General features: G+C 38.9%; 1 pseudogene; it reads right to left on the bottom strand.

Annotated features, from left to right (window-relative positions):
• Window positions 1-3,085: 3,085 nt before the first annotated feature.
• LOC143676560 (protein-L-isoaspartate O-methyltransferase domain-containing protein 1 pseudogene) lies at window positions 3,086-3,633 on the bottom strand (annotated as a pseudogene).
• Between the last annotated feature and the right edge of the window lie 9,535 nt (window positions 3,634-13,168).

The following is a 13,168-nucleotide window of genomic DNA, read 5'->3' as shown; positions in this document are numbered from 1 at the left end:
GAAATCAATGATTAGCTCTTGGACACAACACTTTCAATAAATGTGTCAAACTCACAAATCAACGCTACAAAATACAGCATTTCCCATCACTTTTAGTTATAATGCACATTATGTACGGAAAATATGTTACCTATCACACTAAATACAAATGAAATCGCTTGTTGAAAACCATAATTGACAACAATGCCATCTTGACCAAAAGGGGGGAAAGAAGTGGAACAAATAAGGTATCAGTGGCTGAAAGAGTTCAAATAGAGTCCAGAGGCTACCCTGGAGGTCACACTTCCAAAGCTTCAGTTAGACATTGCTATTTATCATAACTTGCCAAACCCCAACCAAAATCATTCTTGCCAATCCTAAAGAATACTTACAACATTATATAAGATCCTGCAAAATACTAGGGTAACTTTCCAGAAACCTACAACCTCCATATGGGTCCCTGGACCAGATAAGTCTTTTTTTTTTTCAATTTATTTATTAATTAAAAAAATAAAGAAACAAAATAAAACAATATGCATAATCAGTAATTTACAATATCATCACTTAGTTGCATATTCATTATTTCTTAGAACATTTGCATTAATTCAGAAAAAGAAATAAAAAGACAGTAGAAAAAGAAATAAAATGAACACAGGGAAAAAAAGAAAAAGAAAAAAAAAAAGATTATACCTACCATACCCCTTACCCCTTGCTTTCATTGATCACTAGCATTTCAAGCTACATTTATTTTAGCATTTGTTCCCCCTATTATTTATTTTTATTCCATATGTTCTACTCATCTGTTGACATGGTAGATAAAAGGGGCATCAGACACAAGGTTTTCACAATCACACAGTCACATTGTGAAAGCTATATCATTATTCAATCATCCTCAAGAAACATGGCTACTGGAACACAGCTTTACATTTTCAGGCAGTTCCCTCCAGCCTCTCCATTACATCTTGAATAACAAGGTAATATCTGCTTGATGCGTAAGAATAACCTCTAGGATAACCTCTCGACTCTGTTTGGAATCTCTCAGCCATTGACACTTTGTCTCATTTCACTCTTCCCCCTTTTGGTCAAGAAGATTTTCTCAATCCCTTGATGCTGAGTCTCCGTTCATTCCAAGATCTCTGTCCCACGTTGCCAGGAAGGTCCACACCCCTGGGAGTCATGTCCCACGTAGAGAGGGGTAGGTTGGTGAGACTGCTCGTTGTGTTGGCTGGAGAGAAAGGCCACATCTGAGCAACAAAAGAGGCTCTCTTGGGGGTGATTCTTAGGCCTAAATTTTAAGTAGACTTGACCCCAGATAAGTCTTGAAATGCAGAAGGCCCAGCCTTTCCAAATCATCAACTAGTTCCATCCCCCTATCCCATATTATTGTCAGCTCCTTCCAACTTGAAAAAGTTTGGATGACCATAGCCCAAACACCTCTAAAGAGTCAGAGAAAGATCAAAGTTGATGGTGGAGTTATACAGAAAAGATTAGGTTTAGCAACTGAGTATGATTGCTGAATCATTAAATTGATAGTTCTTTTAGTCTCCAGTACCTTAGAGTGGCTAGAAATAAAAACCTAAGATTGTGGAATTGTAACCCATACCAAACTCTGAAATCCGTTCTACAACTAACTGTTGCACTATACATTGACATTTATTGCCTTTTTTTGTATATATGCCATTTTTCACAAAAAAGAGAAGGAAGAGTGTAATAAAGAAGATAGGACTTAACGAATGAGTATGACTGCTGAATTAATATATTGATATTTCGTTTGGTCTCCAGAGCCTTGAAATAGCTAGAAGAAAGAAAAAAAAAGAAAAATTGTGGAACTGTAACCCATACCAAACTTTAAAACCTGTTGTATAACTACTTGTTAAAATGTACTTGGAAATGTATTGCTTTTTTGTATATATGTTATATTTCACAATAAAAAAGTTTAAAAAAACATAAATGGGACTTATAAACAGTGAAGAAAATGCAAAAAAAAAAGATGCCTCCTATGATTGCTGCAGCCTGAGAGATTTTTGTGCATTCTTCCTCCATTACTACCGATCCGGTGCATAAACAGAGCCCCACTGTTCCACCCACCTACGCCATAGGGATCCTCTCTGGCTGCCCAAACTATCATGGTTAGTTGAGAGCGATCACCCCTGCTGAGAACATTCTGCTGAGAACGTTCATGTGAGAGCCTGACCAAAGACGGATGAAGTAAAAAGCAACTGCTTTTTCTGAGGTATCGTATTCGTACCCCTTTCAACATCTCCTTGTCCGTTTGAGAATAGGAACAATGGACTTTTTAAAACCAAATATTTTATACAGTGGACTATAGAAAAAAAAAAAACCAACCCTAAAATACCATCTTTTAAAACTCCAGAGGGTAAGATAACCTTATCATTTATAAATACTGAAAATGTAAAGCATCCATAGAAATTAAGAGTTGTATTAAGTTTAGACTTGGACATTTACTCAATGTGCTCATCAGGTCTCTAGGAGAGAAGCAGTTATTTTCCTAATATATTTTGGCAATGGATTCGAAAGCAAAAGTGGCAGGGCTATTGAATTCCATGAAACTTTTTTTCTTTAAAATTAAATTATTCAATATCTTTGTTGTATTGCACTCATATATTGCCCGGAATATATCTACAGCAACCCAGCAACAGTGACTGCAACATAAGTGAGGTAAATTGGTTCACAAAGCATTTGGATTTCTCTTTAGATAAGAAAGTTTTCTTAGCAGAAATGGAAACAGCTGCAATTCAAATCAGATTATATATGCTTACCCATTATTTAACCTTATATAAAATTAAATCGAACCCTTACCAATGTAAATTTATTAAGAATCAGAAAAGGATTTACGGTACGTAAGATCTCTCCCTTGCTGCATCCCACTTTGAAGTCACTCAGATTTAAACAAAAATAGATTTTATAAAAGGGATTCTTTTAAATTACTGAATAGGTTATTTTTGTTACTAAAACAGAAGTATGTTATGCTTTTACCACTACAATTCCCTCTGAAAGAAATAATTTCTCTTTCAACTCCTAACAAATGCTGCATTTTTTTAGACCAAAGGAATTATCAGTAGGCATTCTTTCTTCTTGACTTAAGTTATTTTTCTCTGAAATATATCAAGCAAGCTTTTAAAAATTCAGGGAGAGGCAGCTTCAATTTTTTTTTGTTTCAGAAAATTTTGAGGTGGCTGCTCTGGGTTCATGTCCTCACTGAGATCTTTCTCTTTCTCTTCTTTGTTATCTTTTTCCATTTTTTCAACCTCCTCACTGTCTAGAGGCTCAGGAGGAAGCTGATGGCCCACAAACACCTACGTGTTAATTCTTTGTTTAGCTCTCTTCCCTTTCCTTTATGGTGGAGCCCTTCGCAGCTGTATCCCCTTGGTCTGCATTTCATCATTTATGAAATTTCTAAGTGTGCGATGGATGTAAATAGGTGCCATGTCCTGTAGATTCCTGACAGTGCATGGGGGAGTCCCACTCAATCTGGTCTGCCATTATCATTCTTAGCTGGTTGAACAAGTGGAGCAAATGAAACAGCAAGGATATTTTTACCTTTCCAAGGTCCTGTCCAGTTCGCATAATTTGTGTTAACTGATCCTTTGTAGGCATGACTAGAATACCTCCAACTTTTAGCAGTATTTTCATGGTTTTTCTGCACTTCCACTCCACAATAAATTCAATTATACTGATGGGTGTCAGATGCTAAATGGAGGCAATTACTAACCACAAATGCAGGTGGTTTTCTTTATAGGTGCATGTTGAAATACATTCATCTTAAGACGGGCGGGTGATTTTGTTCACAGCAGGGACCTTTGCCAACTCGCCTATATGATTCTTCTGATAAGCTGCTAGGAGATCAGGTTGACCTAGCCTTGCCCTGTAGCTTCCCTCTTAGATGGATAGTCTAGGTCTAGAAGCTGATTATCAAAGCTGTCACTATTTTTAATGAAGCTCTCCAGTTTTTCCTTGTCATATTCTACCACATCTCAATAAAGCTCAATCCCATGTTTTAATCCAAAGAGACCTCTGGCAGTCGGCCAGTGGGTCAGGCCCAAACTCAGGTCCAAGCACTGGGACTCCACGTATTGGGTGGCAGCTGGCCACCCGCCTCCGCCACCACAACATGGACGCATCCCTGGGGTAGGGATGGGCCTGAGCCATGGGAAAAACCCAATAGTCACAGCCTGAGGGCCTTAGGGGACCTGGGGATGTGCAGACCACTGTAGGCGCCCCATCTGTTTACTTTCAAGCTGCCTGTTCCATTATTTTTTAAGTGAATTTCTTGTAGACAACATAGAGTTGGGTTGTATTTGTTCATTCAACTCTACCAATGTCTGTCTTTTATGTGCTGTATTTAGATCATTTACATTTAATACAATTATTGATATGTCAGGGCTTAAGTCTGCCATTTTATTTTATTTTCTGTTTCCTCTATTTTTTGTTTCTTTGTTTTCCTTTTCCTGCATTCTTGTGTGTTATTTAACATTTTTAGAATTTTATGTTGATTTTTATACTATAGTGTATCTTTTTATATAGCTTTTTTTGGTGGCAACTCTAAACATTGCATTATATATACATAACTTATCACAGTCTACTACTGGTGTCAGCATTGTACCAGTCTGAGTGAAGTGCAGAAACTTTACCTCTTTTTACATCCTGTACCATTACCCATTTAAAATATAGTTGACTTATGTATTTCCTGTACAGACATTGAGAAAACATTAGAAAACTCAAGAGAAGGAGGATTTTTCACTCTTTCTGTTTTACTTTATTACCTCTTGCTGTTCCAAGATTCCTTCTTTTATCATTTCCTTTCTGTCTAGAGAATTCCCCTTAGCCATTATTTTAGATTAGATCTGCTGGTAACAGTTTCTTTTAGTTTTTCTTCATCTGAGAATCTTTATCCTTATTTTTAAGTAATTCTTTTTTATTAGAGAAGTTGTATGTTTACAGAAAAATCACGCATAAAAATAGAGTTCACATATATCTCCCCATTAGTGTGGTACATTAGTCACAATTACTAAAGAGTATTATTATAATTGTACTGTTAACTATAATCCCTAACTTACATTCGAGTTGACTGTTTCTGTGGTACAGTCTTTTAAAAAGAATTTTTTTTTATATACAACTAAAGTTTTCCTTTTTAACCACATTCAGCTGTATAATTCAATGCTGTTAATTACATCCACATGATGTGCTACACACCCATTATTAAAACTTTTCCATTATTCCAAACAGAAATTCTATACAATTTAAGCATTACCTCTCCATTCCCTACCACACCCAAGCCCCTAATAACCTGTGTTCTGGTTTTTGTCTATTAATTTGCTTATGCCAATTATTTCATAACAGTGAGATCATACAATATTTTTCCTTTTTTGTCTAGCTTATTTCATTCAACATTATGCTTTCAAGATTCATCCATGTTGATTCATATATCAGAAATTCATTCCTGTTCATGGCTGAATAATATTCCACTGCATGTATATAGCACATTTTATTTATCCATTCATTGGTTTGATTGATGAACACTTAGGTAGCTTTCATTTATTTTAACATTTGTTCCCCCTATTATTTACTTATTTTTAATCCATATTTTTTACTCCTTTGTCCATCCCATAGATAAAAGGAGCATCAGACACAAGGTTTTCACAATCACACAGTCACTTTGTCAAAGGTACATCATTATACATTCATCTTCAAGAAACATGGCTACTGGAACATAGCTCTACAGCTTCAGGCACTTCCCTCTAGCTTCTCCAATATACCTTAAACTGAAAAGGGGATATCTATATAATGTATAAGAATAACCTCCAGAATAACCTCTTAACTCTGTTTGAAATCTCTTAGCCACTGACACTTTATTTTGTCTCATTTCCCTTTTCCCCCTTTCAGTCAAGAAGGTTTTCTCAATCCCTTGATGCTGAGTCTCAGCTCATTCTAGGATTTCTGTCCCCCGTTGCCAGGGAGGTCCACACCCCTGGGAGTCATGTCCCACGTAGAGAGGGGAAGGGCAGTGAATTTGCTTGTCGTGTTGACTGAGAGAGGCCACATCTGAGCAACAAAAGAGGCTCTCTTGGAGGTGACTCTTAGGCCTAATTTGAAGTAGGTTTAGCCTATCCTTTTTTTGCCCACTTTTAAGTTGGATTGTTGTTCTTTTAGTTGATGAGTTGTAGGTGTTCTTAATATATTCTTGATATTAAATGTTTGTTGGATATGTGGTTTCCAAATATTTTCTCCATTCTATCTATTATCTTTTTATCTTCATAATAAAGTCCTTTGATGCCCAAAAGGTTTGAATTTTTATGAGATCCCATTTATCTATTTTGTCTTTTGTTCCCATGCTCCATGGCAAATGAGATCAAAGAAGGAAGAAAGAGCAAAGAAATGGTTAAAATGTAGATAAATCTAAATGAATACTAACTGCATAAAATGCTTTAAAATTACATTGTCCTGTAGGTTTAAATAATTAAAATACTGACAATGATAATATAAAAATGGAGTTTAAGTGTTTGAAAACCCTTGTACTATTAAGGAAGAAGGAAAAGGTTTTGCTTAACTTTAGATTTTGATATATTAATCATACATACAGTAATGTCTAGGAAAATCACTAAAAGAATGTAAACAGAGTTAGTAAATTCCAATTAACATGATGGGAAAAATGGAATAATAAAAGATAATATAAAAAAAGTTAAGAAATGAAAGAAAAAGAAACAGAACAGATGTGACAAAAAACACACAAAATTGAGAGAATAGATGTGAATCAGAGGGGGGCTTCCCTATCTCCAAGAAGGTATAAAGATCTCTTGATTTTGCAGGGAAGAGTAGAGCCAGATGGGAAGAAAGAGTGAGTAAATGTGAGTCCTGGGAAATAGGGTCTTGCCCCTTGCCCCTTCACTATCATTGGCTTGTGGTTTATTCTATAGAATTTCCTTTATTTTGGTGATGAATTCTCTGTTTTTGTTTGCCACAAAATGCATTTTCCTTTTCTTTTTAAATTTTTTCTTGGTATAGAATTATATGTTGGAATTTATTTCCTTTTAGCACACTATCTACACCTTCTGAATTCGATTTTCTCTTAAGGAGTCAGCTATTAGACTGTCACCTCTTTGAAAGTAACTTGTATTTTTTCTTCAGCTGCTTTCAACTTTTTTTCTTTGTCTTTGGTTTTTCTGTAGTTCTCACTTTGATCTTTCAAGATATGGGTTTCTTTTCAGGTATCCTCCTTGGGATTCATAGGCTTCCTGAATCTAGGAATTATCTTTTATTAATTCTGGAAAATCTCAACATCGTTTCGAATACTGCTTCTGTCCCATTCCCTGTTTTTCTTTGGGATGCTGTTAAATATATATTAGACTTTCCTATACAGCAGCCTCTTACTCTCTTTTATGTGTATTTTATATATTTTTTAACTCTCTGCATTGCACCTAATGGCCAATTCCCTCTTTAGCTATGTCTAATCTGCTGTCAAATTTATTTAATTTTTTACTTCCTTTTATGTATTTCTCATCTCTGGAAGTTTTATTTGGTTCTTTTTCAAATCTGTTATGCTAACTTTTTATACTTTTTCAAGCTTGTGCTACAGTTATTTAAACGTAGTAAATATAATTATATGTTATATAATATAATATATGTATAATTTATATAGCGAGTGTCTGAAGTTTCTATGGGTCTTTTCTGCTGGTTCTTGCTCATGGTTCCTAGTTTTCTTGTGTATCTAATTATCTTCAACTATGTGCTGGGTATTGTGGGGATATCTTGTGGACTTGGAAGAAGGTGATTTTCTCCAGAGAGCATTTGTATTTGTTTCTGACAGGCCTCTGGGTCTGAATTACCCATTCAGCACCACCTTAAACCATCCTGAAGTTTTGACAGTCTCTGGGTCATTTAGATAAGGCCAACCTGCGCTGTAAATCCGTGGAAGAGCTACTTTACGTCTGGACTGACATGTGCCCTGAAGGTGTGATCTTTTGAGATCCCAGCTTTTTATGGAGGGTCCTGGAGACCAGCCCATATGGATCCTAAAGTGAAAGTTTGCTAGTATTGGCAGATGCCTTAGAGGAAAAGCTGCTTCTGTTCTCACTAACTTCACTGTTTGTATTTTCTTTTCACTTGAAGCCTAGAAAGTCCTTACTCTCTTGTCTTTTCAGCACTTTTAAGAGTTCCTTTTTATATTTTATTCAGCATTTTAACTTATTTTTAGTGGAAGAGTTTTTCTGAAAAACTTATCCTGCCAAGATTTCCAAGTCTTTGTCTAAGGTATTCCCTTTCCTTCCAGAAGACCTCATTGTTGTAACTCAAAAGACAGATGATGCTCCTGTTTGCACTGGGGCATTTCTTCCCTGAGGCATTAAACTAAAAAACTTCAAACTTGAAAGGGAAAAGGGCTATGGGGTAGAAAGAAGTAACTTCCCCATTTTGGTTAATATTTCAAAATATTATGCCACCACGTACGTCAACTGCTTAACCCTGTGCCCAGCACGTGGTTAGGACTTGGTAATTGGTTGCTGTTGTCTTGATTCTTTCCATAATCACTCACCTTCTGTAGGAAGCCTTCCTTCATTAACACGCCTTATTTCAATCCTCCTTTTACTCTATCTTCCCCAAGTACCTTTTACTCCCCACTGACACCCTATTGATTTACTCTAATTGCTTTTTCAAATTTGCAGTTTTTCGTGGGAAAATGTAGAGACCTCAACACCACCCCAGAAGCCTTTGATGGTGACTATGCCTTCTTTATTAACTCAAGTATCAGTAAAAACTTTTTCAGCTGTAGGTGATGGAAGACCTAATTCAAGCTTCATTAGACCAGAAAAGATTATATTGGTTCATGGGACTGAAAAGAATTCCAATGGTAGCCCTTCAGCTCCGGTTTGGTCCAGGGCTCAATGAACGTTAGGGGCACCTGGTCTTTCTCATCATAGAGGAGCAGCTGGCCCTCTACTAATGAAGTAACTAAACTTCTAATGAAGTTTTGGCTTCATTCTCGGGCAGGCCCTCTCTACATGATAGCCTCCAGAATCTCCACACTCACATCTTCACAAGCTCCAAATCCAGCAAGAAAGAGCTTCCTTCCCATTAGCTCCAGCAAATAGGGGTTCACTCCTATTGGGCCAGTTTTGTCAGTGCCCCCTGCTGTGGCCAGGGGAATTTGGTGTGCTGATTGGCTAACTCTGAATCAGAGATGTGCTTCCTGGAAACCAGGTGACCCCCTCCAACATTAAGCACGCTGAGATTGGGGGTATTATGGTTCCCTGAAGGAAAACTTGGGGTTTGCCATAAAGGAGTAAATAGATACTGTGTAGACAAAAGCACCATCTGTCCTCTACAATCCCCAACAGCTTGTAGAAAAAAGGCTCAATAATTCCATTAACAAGTAGCTGGCTCTGTACAGGTCCTTGGGATACTGGCACAGATACCACTCTGTTTCAGCCACTACAGATGGGGCAGGAGTCTGGGTAACTGATGTGAAGGCTGATCTCTCAGCCTCCCAACTGCTATTACACAGGGGAGCCCCATTTGTGATTTATCCATCATGGACCTCATCCAGACCATTTCCTTGGCCTCCTCAAGCTGTTTTCCTCCCCATCACATAAAAAATAACATCTAAGCAGGATCTCCAACCCCCTGGGCTAGACCAATCAGCTATTCAGAGATGGCAGCCAAATCCACCCCAAGGTCAGGGTGCAGGGTCCTTATTCGACACCCTGACAAGAGAGAAATAGGGTTTCAAGAAATATGATTCCATGACCAGAGGCTGAAATCAATCACCCAGAGAGTATTTATTACCCCTCCGAAGCCAGTACCTTCCGCTGATTCTCCCTGCCAAAGAGGATGGGTGGGGGCTGTACTGACACCAAGAGATGACACCAAGAGATGGGCAGGGCTGGGGCATGGCAGAATACAACTTCTTCAAAACAGATATTGATCAGTGCTGGGTCTGCCTCCAAGCTGAGACCCCCTGCACCCCACCCTTTATGCCACCAGGAGGGAGTTGACTGCCCTCCAATGCTTGCCAGTTTTCAGGACCTCGGAACTGGAGTCTAGGAGCACTGCAAAACAGGTGGCAACAAAATAATAATTTATAATTACTAGTAACCATTCACTGAGCACGTATCACATTCCAGGCTGGTGCTCTACGTAAAACCTAGTGTTTAGGGGTGTGACCTCTGAAGTCCAGAAACCCTGGGTTTGATTCTCAGCTCCATCTCACTTCCTTGCAGATTTTGATGAAGTTGCTTAATCCCTTTGTGCCTTGGTTGTCTCATCTGTACAACTGTAATAATACAAGTATTTACCACATATGGGTGTGAGGGATTACATGAGATAGTATACATAAGGGTTTTTCACAGTCTAGTCTAGATACTAAGCACTGCATAAACATGAAGTGTCCTTATGCACATATGTAACTCTAATCGTATTCTGAGCCTTCAAGATATATTCATTAGAGCAAGACTTGGCTGCTGTAGCAAAGACGTAAATTATTAGTGGCTTCAAGAAAATGGAAATTATTTCTCTCCAACATAACAGTTCAGAGGTAGGAAGGCCAGCCAGGATTTGGGGAGGTTCTGTGATTTTCAATCTGTATATTCCACTCTTGGGTTCAAATGGCTGCTCCAGCTCCCACCATCGTCTCATAATTCCAGCCAGTAGGAAGGGGAAAACCTGCCCCATCCTTTTGAGGTCACCTTGTGAAAGCTTCACGCAACACTGCTGCTCAGACTTCGTTGGCAGAACTTGGACACAATGTCACACTATCTGCAAAGGAAAATGGAAAATATAATCTTGTATTCAGCTAAAATTGTAGGGACTTACTAGTCAAAGAAAGGAGAATGAAAATTGCTCTGCCAAAGCCCACCTGTCTGGCACTCCACACAAAGAACACATTTGCACCCCCAGAACGGGAGGCAAGTCAAAATGCCATCTGGGAACAGCACCCAGCTCAGGGTCCAGGATCTCTGAGGGATGGGCAGTTCTGCCTGCCAGGTCCAGGTGGGGGTCCTCATGGCTTGGGGACCTAGAAACTCAAAGGCAGGTAATCTAGCCCTCCCAGAAAACAACAGCAAGAACAGTGGATTAGGAGATCAGTTAAAACATCCACTAGGAACAGGAAAGAATGGCAGGCTCCTGGCAGTCACTGGCTTCTAACAATTACTAAATCCATCTGGGCAGGAATTGCAAAGCCCCTTCTGGGCAGTGGAATGAGCTCTTAGTCAGTTCATCTGGCCAACCCTGGTTCTTTTCCACTCTCCCACTTGGCCCTCAGCTTCGCCTCCTGGGGTGTTTTTCTTATCCAATATCCTCTTGGCTGCATTGAACGTGACCTTGTTGTAGCCCTTACAGCTTTTACAATACTCTTCCTGCTGGTACAGATCCAGAGAAGCTGGAGCTCTTTGAGGGTGGAGGGGATGGAGGGTGTTGTCAAACCAGACTTTGCTGATCAGGTTTTTGTTTGTTTTCAATACAGTGTCCTCAAAATCTTAGAGGACTTCTGATTATTTCCATGTTTGAGTAACTACAGCCTATGGTCTTGCACAGACATTATTTTTATACTTGGATATTCTGGACTTGGTGTTCTTCCTATTCTCCTCTTTCTCAAACCTTGAGGCCAGCTCAAAATACATGTTTGGCTGTGAAAGGAGCTTCCTTATTCTGATTTCTGCCCATTGGACCAGCTCCCACTCTCTGCTGAACAGGATGTGCTTGAAAAAGTCTGGAGACCACAGGTGCAGCGTTAGCTGAGGCTACCTCTTCTGAATCGCCTCTTATTACTGAGGCATCTCTCTCATAGGACTTCGCTAGTAGCAGCAAGAAGCAGCCAACACACCAACAGACTGTGTTTTTCCAGTCAGTTCTCTTAGTCACAGGCTGTGTTAGCATCTGATCTGCCTTCCAAAGCACTGCAGATGACAGACTTATCATAAGTTTGCTGGAACATAACAAGGGTCACCAGCTTATCAGTATGCAATATTTTTTTGGTTTTGTTTTGTTTTTGGCATGGGCAGTCTCCGGAAATTGAACCTGGATCTCCAGCATGGCAGGTGAGAATTTTGCCACTGTGCCACCATTGCACTGCCCACAATATTTGTTTTTGCTATCTGCTGTCCAATCTTTAAGCTAATGCCAACTTGTTTTAGGATTTTAATGCAATGCTACTTCCAGATACCAAAATTCTGTATTAGTTACAACACGTTTGGTTGTCATAACAAAGCCTCAGTTTAAGAATGGTTTAAACAAGAAAATGTGTTTCTTCTCACCTAATAGTGTATACATAGACAGACTAAAGCTGATAGGCTGACTCTGCCACCCTCTACAAGCATCTTCCATCTTGGGTACAAACTGGCTGCTCTAGCTCCTGCCATCACAATGCCATTCCAGTCAGTAGATGGGGAAAAAGATAACTCAAGCCCCTTTTCTTTTTTTTGTTGATACTACACAGTCCATCTGAAGTATACAATCAATGGCTAACACTGTCATCACATAGTTGTGTGTTCATTCCCCTGATCATTTTTAGAACATTTACATCACTCCAGAAAAAGAAAGAAGGAAAAAAACATATATCCCACACCCCTCATCCCTCCCTCTCATTGACGACTAGTGTTGCAATCTACCCAATTTTTTTACCCCTAACCCCCCCATTTCTTTATTTATTTTTTGTCCTCATCTGTCCATACCCAGGATAAAGGGAGTGTCAGCCACAAGGTTTTCACAATCACACGTGTACATTGTATGTAGTTATACAACCATCTTCAAGAAGCAGGGCTACTGGAATATAGTTCAACAGTTTTAGTTATTTCCCCCTAGCCACTCCAATATACCATAAATTAAAAAGGGATATCTATATAATATATAGGAATAACCTCCAGGATGACTTCTCAACTCTGTTTGAAGTCTCTCCACAACTGAGACTTTATTTTGTCTCATTTTTTCTTCCCCCTTTTGGTCAAGAAGGCTTTCTCAATCCCATGATGCCAGGTCCCAGCTCATCCCTGGGTGTCAGATCCCACATTGCCAAGGAGTCATGTCCCACTTAGTGGGGAGGGCAGTGAGTTCACCAGCCAAGTTGGCTTAGAGAGAGAGGCCACATCTGAGCAACAAAAGAAGTTCTCTGAGTGTGACTCTTAGGCATAATTATCAGTAGACTTAGCTTCTCCTTTGCAGGAATAAGTTTCATAGGGGC

Source organism: Tamandua tetradactyla, chromosome 3 (genome assembly GCF_023851605.1).
Source record: "Tamandua tetradactyla isolate mTamTet1 chromosome 3, mTamTet1.pri, whole genome shotgun sequence".
NCBI classification, from domain to species: Eukaryota; Metazoa; Chordata; class Mammalia; order Pilosa; family Myrmecophagidae; genus Tamandua; species Tamandua tetradactyla.
This window is presented reverse-complemented; position numbering and strand designations above follow the sequence as displayed.